A 21,963-nucleotide genomic window follows, 5' to 3' on the forward strand; every position below is an offset into this window, starting at 1 on the left:
TGAAAATTTTAGGAGCTTCTCAGGGCACAGTATGAGGACATTCTCCAAGAAAGCACAATTATCAAAACTGCCTTATATTCAACTATAAAGAAGTTAGAAAAATGCTATCCCCAGATCTCATTTAAGAACTCAATGACTTTTAACCAGCTTTGTATGTCTTCTACATAAAAGAGCTTGAAACCCAGCTTAAGGATTCCCAAATGAAGGAACATCAAGCTCTTTACCTGTATTCTCACATTGCTGGCTTGTAAGTACACGTTCTCCCCCTCTCCCTGCTTATATCCTCAGCTCAGCCTGTACACTACTCCCCTGCAGCTGGCACACTCCACAACCATTCAAACCATTTCTCAATGGCAATAATAAAAATGACCAGGAGCTCGCCTGTTTTGCTCTGCAGCTGCTGCCAATCTATTTATAGAAGCAGAAAATGCTGATTTCCATTAGAGCACTGTATATCCAGAGGAGCTGAGTATAATCCAGCAAACACAGTATTTCTCCATTAATAGACAAAGTGTTTGAGAACAAAAGGAAAACTATCTGTAATTTTAAATATTATGGGCCTCTGCTATGGTTTTTCTGCTTAAAGAAGCACAAATATGAATCCATGTTCAGAGCTAGTCCTTCCAGGGATGTAACTTAATAGCTAAATTCAAGTCACCCTCAGTTCAAACCAACAAAGAATTGACTTCTCAATGTTCAAATGCATTAAAGATCTCACAAAACAATACTATAAAATACTTTGGAACTGTTATTAGCACAAAAATCCATTTGATTGAGGTGTCTAATTCATGTACTTAGCTGATAACTGTGATTTGCTCTACATGCCTTTTTACAGAGCCCAAAATTCTCTGAGGGAAACTCCACTCACATTTGGCAAAACAAAATGGAAGTTTGAAGCTTCTTTCTGTGAAGAATCTGTTCAAATTAAGATTACTATTTGAACCTACTCCTGTCAATTCATAAAAAATAATTAGTGACACCATTTTAAAACAATCATGTTTACGCTGAAAACTTTCAAGAGATGAAAACTTGAATGACTCACTGCAATAGTAAAAACTCTAGAATACTTACAGAAAAATCTTAAGTTTTCCTGTGGAAATATAACAATAAATGTCAGTTAAGATTTAACTTGAAATGCTAAGTTGTGTTTGGCATGAAATCCATCTTTCAATTTGATAAGTAGATTTTGAGAGATGGTATCTTATCACATGTTCCTATGTAACAAGATCCCTATTTACACTCCACATGGACACCAAATTACATTGCTTGCAAATGCTATCATGCTCACTGAGTATATAACTATGTAAATAAAGGGATTTCTGCTAATAAGATAATGGTTTCAAGTTATCAGTAACAAAATTCAAACATAATCCTCAGCAGTCTAAGTTCTGATACTCTTGATCTTCCTAACACCAAAATACCAGCCAGTATGCTTCACATCAGACTGTAGGCAGCCAAAAAGTTATTTCAATATCCACACCTACCAAAATTCTCTAGCGAAAGAAAAAAAATACCAAACTGTTAAGACTCTCTACAGTAGTTTCAGTAACCTATGGAATACTGTTTCTGTGAAGAATATCAAAATCAAAAGAAACATGTTCTATGTTCACTGTAAAAAGAAGACTTGTTCCTGTGGATACTTAAGCATATTAACTTGGAAGCCCTTCAGCTCTCAGAAACATTGTGCTCAGCATGATCCAGCACAAATGTTTTCAGTGCCCAGACCTAAATTAAATGCCATGAAGCAGACCTCTGAGTATCTCTCCATTTCAGTTTTTAAGTATCTTTAGCACTCACACACATAAAATTATGCATGTCTGTGAAAAAATACAGGCTCATAAGATCTATTCCACACACAACTCTTAGGAAAGCAATGCTTTCAACCATTAGATCAGTTTGATCTGTATTTTTTTGATGGATAGTAAATTTAAGAAACCAAAGCTATTGTTTGACAAATAAGTCTTCTGAAACACTGCCAACACAGGGATCCTCTTATTCCTAGACATAACATACCTGTTCCATTGTCTATGCAGGGTCACCTGTCAGACTAAACACCTGATCTAGTTTATAAATATCTTTAGAAACAAATAGTTGTTTTAAACTCCAGTCATTTCCATTATCTTCACTGACATGCAAAATTGCAAACACTACCCCTAGTAAAACTACATAGATGCCACAAAGAAAAAGCAAAGCAACTCAGTGAATTATGGTCTGAGTAACTGTCATATGACGGAGATTCAGGATCTACTTTAATCACCAGTACCTGTCACAGTAGATGTCCCCAACATCAAGTGTGTACTCCATCTGCTGTAATTAGACCAGGAGGCATGTTCCAAATGAAAATAATCTGATCCATGAACCACAACAGAAGTTTTGCTTCATCCAAACCACTGCATAGTCAGAGAAACACAAGGAAGGATACAATCAAGAATAAAGAGGGAAGAACTATCCAGAGCTGTTGAGCTTGCTAGAAAAGGGACGGGTGCTGGAACATCATTGCACTCCATTGCACTAGAACAAGTGCTGGAACTTTACAGCCCTCCACTACCTACAGTTTTTATTCCTGCAAACTGTGCAGTGTCCCATGTTTTCCTTAATATTTTTCCATTAACTGTGTCAAGAATGCTGCTGTCTCCACCTCTTAAAACCTGCAGTTTTCCCTTCTCACACAGTGTTAAAATACTTGAGTATCACAGCTGGATCATCTTCACAACCTGAAATAGAAATGTTTAGATCATGTCTTCTGTGTCCATGCTACAGAATTTCCAGGCAGCAGCTTAGCATTTATTCTGTTTATCATTTTTCTCCACACAATGCACATACCAGGCACGTCCATGTGAGTCACAAGGCAGCATCCTTTTCTCCCGCTCTCAGCAGTAAGAGCACCATTTTGAGTCATACAGACAGCTCACCTGATGCTCCTGCCAGCCACACATGGGGTAGGGACGGTGTCAGCTACTGCTGGGAGATGCTCCCCCCGCTGAAGCAGCAAGCGGTTCCCCACGCACCTGGGCACAGCAGCAGCCACGGCTCTGCCCGGCTCTCCCCCGGAGAGTGTTTTTCACTTGTGGGAACCGCCCAGTATTGAAACAGCTATTTTGTCTCCACCAGAAAACAAAACAAACTATCAACAACTTGGAAACCTTTCACAGGATGAATCCAGTCTGAGAGCTACAGCACAGACTACAGGGACTATACAAACTGGGGCTTTTAGATAACAGGAGACCAAAGTCATTCAAGCCAGCTACAAACGCACAGACTTCACAGTCAGTCAGAAAAGCCGTGTATTACATACACAAGGCAATAGTGTGTGTTTGCTTTCAGACAATGGAGAATTATTAACAGTTTCCACTTACACATGCCAGTCCAACAATGGACACTAAATCTAACAGCTCAGGAATGATCATAAATGTTTACCTGACAATACTGCTCATATTTTTATTAGATTGTATAAACCAAATAGCTAGCATTAGAAATTACATGGCATTCAACCTGCAGCAAATGTAAGGATGACTACTTCTTATGACAGGATGCAGAGCCCAGGCATCACTTTTTCTTCTCACTCTGAAGTTGCATTTACACTGCACAATTACTTTACCAGATCTGAATAAGAAATAGTCCGGACTGCTGACTATATAAAATATCCTTTTACTTTAGGAATTAAATGTCTCAGTGTTTATTCTCCTGCCTAAGAAAACACAATCTTTTTATATTTTTACAAGCAATTTCAAAAACAGATTATAAAGAAGGAACAAATATTATTTGGCTATATGATGGGCAGAAGGAATTCTTACACGCATACAGAGCACAAAATGCAGGGCTAGAAAGAATTCAAGAATTTAAGGCATTCTCCCACTCAAAGAGTGATCAGCCAAATCCTAGTGATAAGGTCTGTTATACCCCTGTTAAGAACGTGAATAATTTTGTACAGAAAAGCATCTACTAATGGATAGAGAAATTCTACAAAGAAACAAATGATGGGAGGTAACATGAACCCTACAGTAAGATTTACAAAACATCAATTCAACTGGATAAAACTAGATAAAAGAAAAAATGCTACCAAATGCTCAAAATGCTAGCAATGCTACTAAATTAGAAGGAAAGACTTCAAAGATAGCAAAAAGATTAAAAAAGAAAAATGCATTTCCTATGAGTTGGAAAGAGTTCCAAGACAGATCTGAAAGCGGTGCATGAAAGGAAGCATTAAAAGCTACTGACAGTTTACCTGGTTATTGTAACTAGGTTTATTTTCTGCTATAGTTCTAAACAATTTTTTTTAAAAGTTATTTATCCAGTAGCCACCATCAACTTGGAAGTTCACAGTTCTGCAGTCAGGCTAATTACGCAAATTCTACTGTTTGAGCCAAAACATCTGGACCTATGAGTTGAGAAAGAAACTGTGTTTCTTATTACAGAACATTGACACAAGTTGTTGCCTTTAATATCAATATAACTACAACAAAAATTCTTCCAAGATTTATACTTCATGTTGAACTGAGAGGGGGCAAAACAATAGAGCTTTTAATTCCTGAGGCTATTTTCTTTCACATCTTTTAGCAAACAGAGTTCTGAATGGAAAAAAAAAATCTTAATTCATACTCAAATCAATTCTTCAATATGCAATGGATTTATAAAGTAATATTTAGGCATAAAAGTGGAAGATGAGGTTGAAGAGCTTGAAATCAGACTAACTACACAAAAAAGTATATTCAGAATATACATCAATTCCCCAACATATAGAGCACCTCTTGCTATTATTCAAAACAGTATTGTTTAGTGAAACAAACTCCTATTTAATATATGTGATTAAAAATTAATAGTAGAATTATAAAAATAAGACAGAAGATCAGTTTCATTTAGTCAATATAACAGTTGTTTCTTTTGATTACTGTTAACACAAACCCAAGTTGACATTTGTCTTATGACCAGCTAGCAAAACCCCTCAGGTTTCTGCTGAGGTTGCATCAGCTTCAAGAATCCTCAAGAACAAAAGCTGCATGCTAGAGTTCAACAAGCTTGCATTATTCAGTACAAAATGTGCCCAACTGTGATACTGACAAAGCACACTTCAGTTTTCTTGTGAAAAATAGATTGAGCTCTTGTATCATCCTTTTCATTTTAATTGTTGCTGAATTCCTTGAAGTTACTGAAAGCCTCATACATAATTAAGTATTTTACACACTTTTATTCAACTGCACAGATGGCATTTGCTCAGCCCATCCAAGTGCTTTCTGAGGTCCTTCCGTGAACTACAAAAAATGATTGAGAAGAAAACTGAGCATCATTAATCCAATAATTAAGTCAAAATCATGCCAAAAACTTACATAACTGTCAGTGAAAAATACAGTAGTTTTCTGTTTTAACAAACTGGCTCATTAAATACTTGCTAAAGAATATCCCTCACTCCTCTTTCACTACCGGAACTGCTCATTCCCAGGACAAAAAACATGTACCCACCAATTCCTAAGGAACTGGTCACTAACACACAGGAGAAACAGGCACAAAGAAGCAAAAGCAATCACTGGCATGTTAGAACAGAGAGAAACGAGCTCTCCCAGAGTTTAAGAAAAAACTAAGGGCCATAGAGCTCCAAAGCACTTATTTCTGTGGCAACAGAAAAACCCCAAATTTTCCTTCTGGATGCAGAACAATCCATGTGTTCTATTTGTACACAGGAAAACTCAGTCTACCTGTTCTATAATATATGTTCTTTAATATAAAATTTCACAGCATCTGGAGTTGGGAGTAGAATTTTTTTGTTCTTATTTCTGTGTGCAAACATTAGTCTCTATGTAATTGCTTATTCATGATTATATAATGACTATATAAGTATTTCTGTTATTATTTTAGAAAGACAAAAGGCTGGCTTGATCACTTTATTACCCTACTCAAATCTACACACCTTTCTTTTAAAATTAAGGAGAGCTCATAGTCATTGCCCATTTACATGTACTCTGCACCCTAAACATTATGAATTAACCAAATGTAAGGCAACATAAGCAAACAACATTTTGGACACAAATGGGAAACACTTCTCTACATGTACCCTGCCACAAACCTGCTCATAAGCTCTCTCACACCTTCCTATTATTCTGAATTCAAAAGAAAACATGAGCAGCAAAACACACTGAGACCATGAGCAGGGGACGCAACAAGATTATTGAGACCGGTAATTTGGACTACAACTTAGTAGAAATGGTAGCTCTAGAGTCTGGAGATAGAATATTTTTACTTCACAATAATTTTAGCATGACCTTATCTGAACACTAACTATAAGTTAAGTAATCTGCTTGAAAACTCTTTGTCACATCTTTGAAGAAGGGAGCAGAGTCTCCTAGAGACACAATTCCTTTTTTATTAATGAACCGCTCTCAGAAGTGACAAGACACAGTGCAAGAATCAGCACTAAATGGAACTTCAGCTGTGGGTGGAACATCCACAGGCATCCAGGCACACAGACAGAGGTTATTCAGGCACCTAAGCCATCCCACCTTATACTATCTGTCAAGCTGAAAGGTAAGTACTTTCTCCACAACTGTATCCAAAGGCTCTACTCAACATCTCCATGAAAGCAATTAACTTGCTGTTCACACGAAGTGCATTTAAAATTTAAATACCTTTAAACGTGGAAGTAAACTCTTCTCTTTACAATTGGTAATGGCATTAGGACTATTCTTACAGCACTGTGAATTCTGTATGTCCTACATTTAGTAAAATACACCACCTTTTGAACAGAGATCACACAGTAACCAACAAAGCTCTATAAGGAACACCGGCACTTAGGCCAAACACAATCGTTACAGAATATACTGGGTTTAGAATTAAGAATGCATCAAAACTATCACTAGATTTTATAATTCAAACAAGATTCAAAGAGCAAGCAATAAATGTGATATTTTAAAAAGTAATTCCCAAACACAGGGTTAATTGCATTCATCTTATTACACTAATATTAATATCATATAAAGTTATTCCCATTTTTAACAAATTATTTGTAATAATAATTTATTTATCTGCATACTAATAGCAAGCATGCTACCTAAAGAATATATTCTTAGCATTCATACTCTAGTAAAGTCCTTGACATCAAGTTATTCTGTTTTCCAAACTATTAAAAAACTGTAATGATTCACTAAATGCCACTAGAACTTCTTGATTACAAGTGTGACCACCTAACTTTTAAGCTATCTTAAACTCAGTATCAATAATCTGCTGCAGTCTCTACAAGGTCATTTGCATTAAATTGCAGTCTTTTGTTTTCACTGCCGTAAATTTACTTGATGCTTTTAGGTGTGTGCTGAGCCTCTAAATGTAGGTTTGATTAACAGCTAGGAAAGCAATCTTTCAAAGAAGTACACACAGAACCTAACCTCCTAAAAGGAAAAGCCACTTTTTAAAAATACATACTGCATTCAAGGCCACCTGTGAGGGTAAAACTAGCTTATTGGTTTGAGATCCGTGACAGCAAAAGCAGTCTACTCTACCCAAGAGAAAAATACAGCTAATGGGAGCTGTGGACAAGCACAGCTAACCTGACATCTAATCACCCACACCACTGTTTCCATGCTGCCTGCATCACTGCAACAAACCTGTTATCTGTTTCCTTTAACCATCACCAGAATCAAACTTTGCATTTTTCTTCCATACATTCACAAGCACAGCCGACCAGTTTTTACACACAAATGTCCTGCTCTCATTAGACCTTTCAAGTTGCTGCTCCTTGAGAATAGAGCCAAAGTCCTGTTTACGTAAAAATAATAGGGCATGATGTAGTCACACAAACCTACTAACAAGGTTATAAAAAAACTTTTCAACACATCAGTAATAGAGTTTAAATGATGCAAGAACAGCATGCTAGCATCCAAATGCATTTACATCTAAAATATAGTTAATATGTAGTTATATTACTAGTTATTCATCACTGCTGCACAGCATAAGACTTTGCTCTTGCTCAAGAGGAAGCAGCAGTGAGGGAACCAACTCCCCTGCTCATTCTGTGAAACCAGTGGAGGTTTCACCTTACTCTGGTAGCTCTTCTGCAATAACACAGCTGAGAGAAGTGGGTCATTTTCTACTTCCTACAACAAGATAATTATTGTTGGGAGTTCCAGATACAAGGCCAATTTTGGCTTTAACAGCAGCATTTCAACACATAACACATGGCCATAAGAGGCTGGGACAATACAAATGCCCTGAATGAAGAACCTCAGAAACAGCAAAGATCCACAGGCTTAATTCTATTATCTCATATCTGCTGTTCTACAACTCTTCATTCACCAAGGATGCTCCAGTATGCAGAGGATTCACTGAGTTTACAAGTCAAAATCACTGGTAAACTCAAATTTAATTTTACAGTTTCTTAATAAAAATAAAGCAAGTGGTAACATTTGCAAAAATTACTTCATATGCAAAGTGGCTTTCACAAGTAAAAACTACAATCATATAGTAATTACATTCTGCTGTACAAAAATGCTATTTGCACAAATTGTTTTCCCCATTATCCATATCAGATGAACAGACTTTTATCTCTGTCTCTTGAAATCTGACAAAATCTACAATTTTTAAGAAAGGATATCTACATCAGCTTCACAAAATATTATCTAGTCACAGAGGAGGTTTATGTAACAACTGAGTTATTTCCCAATTTTGCCAGTTTCTTCCTTCCACTAAAAATTCTCAATTCAATTCATTACATAGCAGTGATTGAGGTCAACTAATGGCTTTGATTTAGAATCACAGGCAGTGATCTGTGGCAGCAGAAGCAGATTCTGCTTCCAAGTGTTCACTGCCAGACATCACAAGCTCATAGCAAGGAAAGCTAAGTAGGACACGCAGCCATATCCTCCACCATCACAGCTTACAACCTGACCTACCCTCTCTGAACAGCCAGCTATAGGGCACCTGAAATTGCCAGGGTGTAATTGGCGCACCCCCATTGAAGATACACACCCTATTGGGCCAATAGCTCCCAGAGAGGCTGGCAGGTGTGCAGATAACACCCACACCAGTTACCACAGCAACACGGAGCTCCAGCACCGTCCCACTTCCTTAGGCACTCAAAAAGACGGAGGTAGCTCAAGGAACACAACCTGCTGGAAAGCCTTTCCTGCCTATCCACAGCAACTGCAGTCCTGTTATCCTCAGAATTCCTCCCACAACACTACCCTAATACAAGTCTTTCAACTGCTATTCAATTTCTCTACTTCCTCACATGAGCAAGCCCCAAAATTTTATCACACTGGAAGTTATACTTTCAATTAACTACCTTTGATAACTATGGCTAAAAAAAGCTTGAAGAGAAGTAAAGAGGCATAGCTACCAGGTAACATGAGCATACCTTCCAAAGACAGCAGATAGAGGGTTTAAACTAACAGGGGGCAGTAATTTGCATAGTCACTCTTCCTTTTTTAAGAAATAAAGACATTTGGATCGCACAGATTCCTTCACACTGACCAGTAAACGCTAAATTTGAAATTATTCTTACTTGACATTTTTTAAAGCTGCTACGAATTCAGACATAATGAAAGAATGTCTTCAGATCCATGCCCACAATCTGACAGAACAGAAAAGAAATCCATAAAATATTTTATATGAAAAATTACAGATCAAAGTAAGAGCTACAACAGCTACAACATACAATATTCCTCTAAGAGACAAAATAACCATTAGCAGCATACCTTAAAAATCTAGAGATTTATGCTAAATTAGCAGAGTCTGGGACAGCTGCAGTGGCAGCTGATCACTCTACAGTACAGAACTGAAGAATCAGAAGAGGTTTTCCTCATTCCTCCGTGAAAGGTTGCCCAGTTTGTCCCCCTTTTTTTTCTGCATTAAAACAATGTCCTTGCCTACTGCAGAACCACTTAGAGGCCCAAGTCTCTGATCTCTACAGTGCTACACACATGCCAGAGTCCCATCAACCCAAATGCACATTTGCACCCCGGACACCGACATGCTCTTGTGTGACTCTGAAAAATCACAACAGCCCACACAACTTACAGGCCTTTTTCCTTGCTGTCCCTGGAAAGGCTTGCCAGAAAGAGGGCAGAAGCAAGCAACAACAGGTTGATTTGTTCTTGATATCCATGGCCACCTTGCTGAAAGCTGACAACCCACCTGCTGAAGGTGGTGGTAGCACTCAATGATACCCAGTCATAACTGTACCCAGGATGGAGATTAATTAAACAAACTACCATGATAAAGTGAAATAAAGTTAGGGAAATTTCACTCTGAAATCTGAAAATCAAAACCAGTGCCTTCTTATTAAGTAGATTTGTTCCCTACGTGTCCTGAGAGAACCATCTGCTCATTTTTCTGGCAAAGAATGCTTTTACAACCTTTTGCTCCTGTTACCATAGCACTGGACAAAATAAAATATTGGCAGAGAATGAGATTCTGGCCTCTTATACAGAGACAGTTAGCCAAGCCCAGATCTTTGTTCTGCACTTACTAGAGAACATTTTAGAAATATAAAAGTCATTTCTTCATCTGAGGAGTCCCAAGCTAATTCTCAAGGGTAAATTGCTAGAAATAAAGATTTTTTCAGAACTCTTCTTGTTCATGCTTGTAAGAGAGTTGTCAACAAATAAAAAATCATAAGGTTACAAGAGGTTTTTCATTTCAACTAGATTCAAACTTTGTTATGCTGTTAGAATTTAAAAATCTCAGAAAATAAGCAAAAAAAAACCCTTTTCTGCAGGCACTGAAAATAGCAATTATTCTTTTTCCCAGTTTAATAAGCAGTTTTGGTCCATTTACTTCAAAATTATAAGTAAACCTTCTGTCAATTGCTATGCAGCTCAAGAACAGAAAGCCAAGTTGCTATATTCAACCTGCAGCATGTAACTTAACAGCACAGCATCAAGTCTTCTGTAATTATTTTAAGCAAGATCTCTATTTTACACACACATTTTTCTAAGCATGACCTACATTCACAGTAAGAGCAGTACTTCCTACCCAGAGATGTTTCATGCAAGAGGTAACTTAGTTTCTGAAAACAAAATATGGCCATTTTACAGCATAAAAGGATGTGTACTTGATTCTTCATATTAACTACACTGCAACTGTATATGAAGAATCCCCATGACTGTGTTTTACTTTCACCATAATTATGACATAGACTGAGTCCCAACCTTCGCTTATTCACCAAATTTTAATGCTACTGTTCTGATAATTCTGAGCAATTTGTTGTCACAAAAATAGAAACATCAAAGAAGTGAAATGACAAAAATAAGAACATTTCAACTGCTGAATGCATTTTCTGTGTCATAAAAGATTCTCTTGCCTTGCATTTTTCTTTTTAATGTGAATTCATTTTCAAGTTGTCTTAACAGATTGCTACAACTATATATTCAGCAAGTTCTACTACCATCTGAAAGAAGGATTTTTTCTACACCTTCATGAATTAAAAGTGCTGCATGAATGACCTGTTCAACTGACAAGACATGCCTAAATAATATCACCTCTCTCTCCATCTAGCTATGGCAATAAATAAAACTATTCTGGAGAGTTTCACAACATGAATCATAGGTTTTAACACAAAGAGGAACAGAGTACAAATTTTCAAGCTGTTTTTCAGACAGACAATTCTCTCCTTCCTTAAGAAGGAGGATCTACCAACTGCATAATCTCCTCCACCTTCCTAGACACAGGCAACTGGCCTTGTCTGTATCACTCATCATCTTCCAGTCATTTCACTGAACAGTTTGTCCCTAAAACTCAGGAAAAAAAACATTCATAGTCCTCCTACTATTAATCAATGAAAACCATGCAAACAATTCTTGAAGGACTGTGTTCAGAGCCTTAAGGGCATATGGAATCCAGACCAAAAGAAACTCCTTCCTCTGCACACAAAAGCTGCACTCACCCTGATTTGTCAAGTACGAGATCTAGAGATGACATCACATAAGAACTGTGTTACTTAAAACGAACAATATTAGGTATAAGAAACTGCCAGATCAAGTTGGGATTTGGTCTGTGCAGAGGCACTTACCTGCTCAGCACACACACACAAAAATTACAGTTTAAGAAATGAATACAATATTTAAAACAAAAACAAACAAAAGCTCATTAATTCTTGCATTTCAATCTCCAGAGAGATTGAAATCCTTAACATTTCCATCTCCAATACAAAATAAATTTAGAAATTTTCACAAGTTTAGCCTTTCAGATAGGCCCTCGGAGTTTCACTGAGTACAGCAGTTGCCATGTGATAATGCCAAGACTTCTGAAAATTAAAGACAAATCAGTCCACCACAAGAAGACTATCGTTTCACTCTTTTAAAAAACCAAAAAAAGCATTCTGGGCTCCTTTATTGAATTGAAGTAATATTCATATAGTAACTGCAGTAGACCCCCAAGCAAACTTCAGAACTAAAACTGGTACTTAATCTCTAAAACAGATTTCTTCTCAAATGATAAAACACATCACACTGCTTATGGAAAAAGCCAGCTCCACAGAAAATCCTGTTGCTGCCCATATCATTGCACAGCCTCAAGAGTAGCACAGAAAATGGAATAAATTGTTGCTTGGTTTAGGGTTCTTTTTGTAAAATTAACTTAAAACATAAAAGTAATTTCCTTAAGTATGTTTTTAATTTTAAAGATACTGTGTCACAAAAAACCTTGAGATTATAGATTGAATATTACAAAGTTGACCATGCTGCTTAGAAAAGAAGCAAAATGTAATAAAATTCAATAGTCTGAGCCTTTACTAGTGGCAAATAAATCTCTCATTCTTCTCTGTGTCCTTATCAAAAGCTACAACTTAAAAGAAGAAAAATTCAGGCAAAGTAAAACACAGAGAAAATATTAACCTCTGCTCATAAGAAAACAAGGGGAAATCCCCTTCTGTTTGGAGAACTTTTAAGCACAGCCTTTACAGAGGACAAGTGGATCACTGGCACTCCCCACTTAATCTTTAATGCAAAAATTATTTTATATGCATATAAACGGTTAAATAAGTTATAACTCTGCATTAATTATCCAACTGCTGATCAAATGAGAAAATTCGTAAGTCCCTGTCCTGCATAATGAATACAACTTATAAGCCTCACATAAATGGTCTTAAAATGCTAGACATCTGTAAGAGGCTCATTACAGTAAAAAGTTCTGTTTCCAAGTACCTGCTTTTGTTAGACAGATGAGCAAATGACAACAATAAAAATTAGAGGTTTACCCCTCCCTCTTGCTCCAGTCATCAAAACTCCATGTATTTGTAGCACATACTGAATTACTGACTCCAATAAATGTAAAGGTTTGCATACATATTTAGAAAATACAAAAATTACATTTAAGCAGATAATAAAATGGGAATTCTTTACAGTAGTTTTATTAGCTCATTCCAGAAGTGTCCTCCATTTGGAGGTGATTTAAACAAATTATTATCATTACCAGAGAAATATAATAGCAACTCAGAGTCTACTGATAACTTTCTACCTTCTATTATCCAAACTGATTAATTTATACAGATGCACACACAGTCAAAGAATTACCTCTTTCTTTCAGGAATGGACTGCTCTTATGGCACAGTGCACTCAGAATGTGATAGAAATGCTGCAAAACCAACATCCTCACTAATTTAGGCTGATTACACACTACTCTTTGATCCAGAGATTCTGCATGCTCAATCATTCTGCCCCTTCTGAGACAGAGTCACTTGATGGGCATCACATCTCTAAGGACACGAACACAAACAGGCCTAAATCTTTGAGGCTAATTTCTGAGATCACTAGCAGATGAATAAAGTGAGAAAACTGACTTTATCAGAAAACACTGCAGTTATCACAAATAAATGCAATGTCACAGTTTCATTCTTCTCTACAACTCCTTTCATTCCCAGTTCACTAGTTACTAGTCATGGTGGAAAATGCCCATTAATGTTACTACCACCATTTCAGCACACACTTATACACACCATCACATAAAAACCTTTAGCTCTCTTTCCCACAAATGAAATTTATCTAGATCTTATTAAATTGGTATGAGTAACTCAACATATTAATTTGCCCTCTCTTTGGAAGGCAAATTCAACACCAATTTGTGCAAAAACCATTTCAAAGGATCCAGGATATACTGTATTCAGAATACAGGAAAAACAGTACTGAATAGAAGTAACAGCCTGAATAATCCAGTGAAATTCATTACAGTGGACAGTGCAAAATACTTCATATAAGAGACATAAAACTCTCTCAAGGAATAAAAGCAAGGCAAAAGCATATGAAAGGAAAAGACAGAACTGCTTATATTCTCATTATTTATTTAAAATGTCTAGCCTTTCTAGAATACCATTAAATCCTGAGCCTTAGCTCATAGTAATAATTCCACAGATTAAGTAGCATTACCTCCCAAACTTAATTTAGTATCCCTGTACTCTATCAAAGAAAAATGGGAAACCAGTGTACATAGTTCATCCTTCTCAACACATTATTTGAATAATCCTACAATATATTATTTCTCTGCCAAAAACAACCACCCCTTTTTTGAGCATCTGCTCATATTGGCATTTTTCAGTGTCTCTGAAGCCTGTCATCCACCTCAGCCTCTTCTTTTGCTGTTAGCAGTGCGGGGGAGAAAAGGCTGGCTTTTGTTTCTACTATTTCTCTTTTTTTATATATTTAGAAATAGTGAAATTTACTGTAAACTTACCATAATGGCAGGGTATCTTTAGTATCTATAAGATTTTTTTATATACTTTTGGCTTGTCCCTCCATAGACCCTCCATACAGATAAATTTATGTTAGCTGATTCAAAATAGCCATTTAGTTAGGGATATTTAACATTTTTACATTTCCCTCAAGTTGGTTTTTAACCAATTAAAAGTAGGTAGACAACAAACTTCCATAACCTGCAGCACACATTCTGCCTCACACAGAAAGCTATGAACAAGCTCCACTTCTCATGCCAACTTACAAAGTTGCCACCTAGTTAAAAAATTAGAGCAAATTACAAATACTGCAATGCTTAGCAGTGCTCAAAGGTCTAAAAGGACACACCTAAAGATAACTGATAATTCGTAAAGAGAATATATATGTATATTGAGTGAACACATACTATTTAATGATTATTATTAAAGTGAATCAAGACAAATCAGCGTGCTTTGAATTCATACAACACTACTCAGTAAAAAAAGGCTTTGTATATTTCGTTTTATATACACAGAGATATTGCTTGTTGAACAGAGATCAGACTCAAGTACTATTTCAGCTAAGTTTGTGTATTCCTGTCTGGCAAAACCAGCAGTGTCAAGAAGAGACGTTGACTGTTTCATGAGACAGACTCTACAGAAAGACAAGCACTGATTCCACTTTCTAAAATCCCATATTACCTACTAGTTGTCTGTACCAACCTTCTCATGTTTAACAAGCAGCCCCGCTGCTCAGAGTTTTCACAGGGGCCACAGAAACAACACCCGACATTCTCACTACAGACCTTCAGGCCCGAAAGGCAGCACTGCTGCTGCACAAAAGTTTGAAATAACCACACTTCATACCTGGTATCTTGATGAACTTCTCACTTACCTTAAATTGTCCATCTAACACAGCTCACTGCCTCAGTCATTCCCTCCTCCTCCCCCACTTCACACTCCTACCATCCCTGAGCAAAGCAATGGTGCTGCTCATATCAGCAGGAAATTCACAACAAAGTTACGGAATACCTTAATAAAAACATTTGCATTTACTTAAGAGTTTTTAAGAAATAAATAAGCAAATTTATGGGTTGGCACAAAGCAAGTTTTGGCTGTGTGTTATAACCAATATAGACAGGCTACTAAAAACCCCAGACCAAGTAGTATTTGTTCCTCACCCTGCACTTCACTGAGCATAAAACAACTTCATCATGGTAACACAACACCAATAATAATGAGGCAAGCATTTATTATTATTCAAACTGAAATACCATTAAGAATAGATATTACAATGACTGGGAAATAAGCTACAGGAAAATGATAGCATAGAGTCCATACTTCTGAGCATATAAATTTAAATTTGACAGAGCAACTCAGTCATTGTACCTGAGAAACAGAAAACTAAGATTTCTCACTGAAATAGACACAAATCACTTGCAAAAACATATTAGTTCATCCACATCAAGAAAGAACTGCCAACCTAATTAGTAAGAGCCTTGAGAAGAGGAAATGCTCCTAAACTCAGTGTGCTGTGAGGTTTCATCTACTGACATGGAGTTTTGCTTCATAAAGTAGCCCAATGAATGAAGTTCCTGGTATAGATATCCAGCAAAATATACAAAACTTAGATTACTAAGCAAGAGGTCAATTTCAGGTGCGCAATTAAGTGTAAAAACACAGCATGTGAAACATTTTTTTTTTTTTTAGAAAAAGGGCCATGAGCCTCTGGACATAGACTCTACTGAATAAATCTGCTGTAAACATAGTATTTAAATCAATGCTTTTCATCAAGAAAATATTCTGCTGAACACTATAGAGTAAGATTTCACTTGCTTAAAGCACTGACTGGAGAGGCTCTTGCCTTACATAGGCACTTTCTACCTCAGCACTAAGCCACAAAGATTAATAACTGTAAACTCAAGTAAAACACAAGCAATGGGCAATAAATTTCAGAGAGCTGATTAACTGCAGGATGCAGAAGCTTGCTACTCTGAATTAAAATTCTTGATCAATATAATTCAATAACCACAGTCTGAAAATAAACTACAGAAGGGAACAACTAGAATGCCACTTGTAACCAACATTTAGTCTTACAACATTTATTTTGTATTAGCAACTTACATATTTACAAATTTTATTTTCATACCTACACAGACAGTATTACCACCAGCAACTCCCATTACCAATAATAAAATGGCTCACGCTCTTTCCATATCCACTCAATAGAGGATCAATCCAGCACTTCCTGAACTCCAGGTTGAACTTGTGGCACTATTAAATGCATTAAATTAGCTTTCCTGGCAAAACACAGCACAGGTGATGAAAAAGGAAAATAGAATGGTTGAGTGATAAATCCTTCAACAACTCTGCCAGCTTCACTGACTCACTTAAATGAAATACTCTGAATTATCCTCACTAAACTTCCCAAACCTAAAGAGGCACTTTAGTAGTAGCCAGGTGGCTGCAGGAGCAGCCTCTGTGAGAGATCATGAGCTGCTCCCACATCAGACAGAGCCAGTTGAAAGCCAGCTCCAAAAGAGCCCCACCACCGGCAAAAGCCGTCACTGTTGCTGGTGGCACCTCTGGGATAATGCACCTACTGAAGGGTAAAAAACACTGTGAAGCAGCTGGGAGAGGAGTGAGATAAATGTGGATGAAATAACCCTGCAGACAGCAAGGTCAGAGAAGGAGGAAGGGGAGGAGGTGTTTCAAGGCACTGAAGTGGAGAGTGTGTGGAGTGTTTCAGACCACTTTATGAAGGACTGCACCCCACTGGAGGGAGGCCACACTGGAGCAGAGGGAAGACTGCGAGGAGGAAAGAGCAGAAGAGAAAGTGATATGTGAGAACTAGAGCATCCTCTGTTCCCTGCTCCTCTGCACCAATGGAGAGGGAGGAAGTACAAGAGTTAGAAATGAAGGAGTGAAATTGGACCTGGGAAGAAGGGAGGGCTGGGGGAAGGTGGGTTTAGTCTTGACTTTGTTTCTCACTGTCCTATTCTCTTTTTAATTGGCAGAAAATTAAATTAGTACTCTCCAAGTTGAGCGTGGTTTGCTTATGACAGTAATTTGTGAGTGACCTCCTTGTCCTTAACTCAACCCATGAGCTGGTTTTTTTTTCTTACTTTCTCCTGTTGTTCAGCTGAGGAGTGAGAGTAAGAGAATAGCTTGGTGGGCACCTGGCTAACTTTCAAATTTAATCCACCACTGCATACTTCAAATTTAAAATCACATGGTTTTCATGAAGTCCTACCATAGGCTGATGGACAAGTTACATCCATGTAATATTCATTGAACTTAGGAGTGGGACAGTATAGCACATTGCCCATATATTCATTACCACTGTTTTACTAGCTTCATAGGTTTTTTAGAATTTCAACCTGTTATCATCTTCCTGAAGTTCTGGACTAATATTCACTGGAGCTTATCAATCTCCACTTTCATGCCCACAGAACGAGTGTTCCATCAATGCTAAGATTAATCACCCCTCTGCTGAAGTTGAATTATACAATAAACAAGCTTAAGGAACAGAAAAAGTAAAAACAACTTTTCTCTGATACTCACACTTCTGATAATTAAATAGATGTTAGGAATCTAACTCAGTAATCTCTATTAAGGTGAACATATCTTCAGTAAATTGAAGAGAGATCATTCTTGATCTTGTTTATAAAGCAGAATGCCTCAACTCCCTGTATAATTTCACAAGTTCCATACCGATACTTGTCATTACAAGAGACTCCATGGAAATTTCCCATTACTAAAGCTGTAACCATTAAGTTGCTGTTTGTAAAAATCATCATTCCTGTAATTTAAAACTAATATTCTATTAGATGCCTTATTCTCTTGCTCAGCCTACTGAAGATGCTTCCAAATCTACAGCCACTTGGGTTTGCTTATGAGATCTAAGTAAAATTAACAGATATGTGGAAAGCAAGTATGAAACTCATTGATCTATGGACTGCAGTAAAATTACCAAGAAAAAAGTAGTTTTCACCTTTATGTCTAGTTAAATAAAGCTATCTGCAGGAATGGAAGCAGGCTATTTCTAGTAATCAGCAAGATGGATTACTAAGAACAAGAATAAAAATCTTCTTTCTACCCTTCCCCTCACAAAAACCAGAAGTATGCTTCTGCATATAAAATGCAAACAGTCATGGCAACATGAAGACTATGAAGGGAGGAAAATCAGAAGCTTCCTCTTCCTTTTCAGTCTCTAGAGCTGACAAGTAAAGCATAATAATACTGAATAACTAAAAAATACAGAGCCTTTTAGAAGAATTCAGCCAACACAGCTGGATCAGAGAAATCAGAGGTTCCTTCTGAAGGCAGGGCAGAGGACAGAGGCTTGGCTTTTCACTCAGTTCTGCATGCTGTGATGGAAGGACCTCCCCCCACCTCAAATCTCTGCCCACCAGACACTTACAGGCTGAAATGTCTCCACCTGGTAATTTTTTCTGACTCTTTCAACAAAGAGTTAGACACAAGCATTTAGTTACTCTAGAAAGCTCCATGAACTGCACAAAATGAAAAGCTGGTTTTTAAAAAGAGCTATGATAATGAGAAACAAACAAAAGATTATTCCAGAATAGACTTACACAGAACAAGCTCAAAGAAACTTAGCAGGGCAAGCCAGTGTTGGAATTTATGTCAGTATTTCTGCAACAAGATGTGCAAGTCACATAATTGTATGGTCTTGTTACCTATACTATCATAAGTAGAAATTTTCTTTATGACCAAAATTAAGAATGAATATTAAAATTTTGTAAACACAGCACATTGCCCAATATAACTATTATCTGCTTTTTATGAAAGACCAGATATGTCAATATAGACTGCAAATACCAAGTACATCAAATAACCAAATTTTATAGAATTACTCTGTTGCACGTTTAGACTGAGATTGAACTTGTAAGAGAGGACACAGCACTAGTACATAAAGCACTGAACAGACCATGTAAAATTTAACCTGAGATTGACATTGGGTCAGATATCACACAAACACCCTCCAAAACAAAAAAGCTTCTTCCCCTTCTCTTTAAGAAGCAGCATGACATAAAAATAACTGTATAATTTCTCCAAGTTATTAGAAGAATAAGATGCTTTTGACACGAAGAAATTTTCCCCCCCAGTATTTTCTTTCACTGCTGGAAGTCCATTTATTTGTTGTATTTCCTATAATTTTCCACAAAAATTAAAGCTGATGTTCTCTGATACACTACAATATCACAGACTCAAGGGAAGGATAGCATTTTATGTAACATTCCCTGTTGCTAAAGTAATCAAGCTACATATCAACCATAATTTGGATAAACACTGACAAAATTTATAAGAACAGAATTTTTCATTTCATAAGCAGAAGTCAAAAGAGTTGCAACTGCCATAGCTCTACTACTATGAACTAGCAATTTTCTCATGTATGAGACTACATGTTCAATTATTTTGAAGCTGCAATTATGTTGCTGGGGGGGGGGGGTGGAAGAGAAAAAACCTATTCACTTTAGCACTGAACTTCAAATTCTGTTACATTGGGCTATGTCTCACTGGCGTCTGCAACAGTTTTTGTAGTGAATAATAAAACTTCAAAGCAGCAACTGGCACAGAAAGGGAATGGTTTGGCTACTGAAATAGATAATACAGGCCAACGAAGGTCCTTCAATGTCCCCATCACCACAGCACCTACCATCCTGCAGATAAACTTCAGGTCTCACACATTCTGAGCCTCCCCTAGATCTCAAGATTATCCACAACAAATCTTCTGTCAGCAGTGAAATACTACAGGATTACAGTAGAATTAGTTCATCTCCATTACATGACTTCCTGAATGATTATTCTTCCATGCATTTCAGAGCATTTACAAACCCATCTTTCCTACAAAATTCAAGGCTACTATTTTGAACATAATTTGGACTTCTTTCAGATATAACAACTTTGGAATAATAAATATTATTAGAAACAAAACCAACTAACCAACAGTTATTCCCATTAATCTACTCCCCTCCCTGTAGAGAAGAAAAACCAACTCTTTATAGAGATCTGTGCAACAGTTTATGTAGCTCTGGCACTGTGAAGGTGGGGCGAGCTCGCTGACAGATTTCTTACTAGGACAATAACATCACTAAATCCAGAATCCCCTCACACTGAACCTCTTCTCCACAATAAACCCATTCTGTGATGTCTCAGAGCATTCCAACAGCCAGATCATTTTGCCTGGCTGATGTCCTCCATTCTCTACTTGCTTACAAATTTAAGCATGTCGATGCTGTGAGCAATACTGCACCTCAGTCAATGCTCACACCACCATTTCATTCTCTAATTCTCACCTCCCCCTTAAAGCTCTGTGTTGTCATGATGCTTGGATAAATTGCCAACAGTCAGGATTGTTGTCAGCTCTGTGGTGGTCAGAATCCATCAGGCTGACCAAGAGTGCCTCATTCTTTTCCTTCATTCACCATCTGTCTGTATCCATCTCCTGTGATCCTAGACTGTCCTTATGGACTGTGTGCTGTCTGGGGCAATTCCATCTTTTTTTTGTTCTCTATTTGCACAAAACAGCATGGAGTCCTCTTCTGCAGTTTTCATTAAGACATTAAAAGTGGAGCTGTTCCATGGAGATTTTGCAAACTTTAATTTATACAAAAAATTTAAAAAAAGGTTAAAGGCAAAAAACCCCAACTACATGCAGTTCTTCCTATCTGGTTCTGCCTTCCAATACTCCTCTCTCGTATTCCAGAAAAATCACTTTTCAAAAAAGCAGATATTTAAACACATGTATGTTAGGTTATAACTGCAAGAAAATATTTCAACACGTCTCTTAAAAACCCCAAGTCACGCTAATTCAACATCGGAAAAGTTATTACATAATAAAATATACCTATATGATTTTACTGTAATTGACCTGTTTTGTAAATGACCCAAAATGTGCAAAGTCTTCTCTATAAAGGACAGCTGGTCATTCAGCAATTCAAAAGAAACAGTGAGAGCTTTTTCACAGGGACATTTTAAGTATTCTTTGCCTCTGGTTACATAGTCTCTCCCATTTTCACTGACAGAACAGTCTCACCACAGATCTCATCGCTGGCTGCCCTCTGGAGCACACAAGCACTCTGCCCTTCGGGGACTGAATTCAAAAACAATTCTGGGACACCTCGGAATTCTCTCAGCACCGACACCACAAATGCATGCCATCCTCCCCACCTTTCTCTCCTGCAGACTCAGACATGTCTTAGGGTGTCTTCTTGTGTTTGGGGGCAAAGTTTTCAGTTGGCCCTATTTATCACTATCAAACTAAACCGAATATTTTGCTTTTCTTTCCACCAGAAAGAGAAATGAAAAAAGCCTAA

The 21,963-nt window shown here is 37.2% G+C and overlaps 1 protein-coding gene across 13 annotated transcripts in view; it reads right to left on the reverse strand.

Annotated features, from left to right (window-relative positions):
* The window catches only part of ABI2 (abl interactor 2), a 63,068-nt gene that overhangs the window by 40,363 nt on the left and 742 nt on the right, over positions 1 to 21,963 (reverse strand). The gene's annotated exons all lie outside the window — the stretch shown is intronic.

The sequence above is a fragment of the Oenanthe melanoleuca genome, chromosome 7, assembly GCF_029582105.1.
Source record: "Oenanthe melanoleuca isolate GR-GAL-2019-014 chromosome 7, OMel1.0, whole genome shotgun sequence".
Lineage (NCBI taxonomy): Eukaryota > Metazoa > Chordata > Aves > Passeriformes > Muscicapidae > Oenanthe > Oenanthe melanoleuca.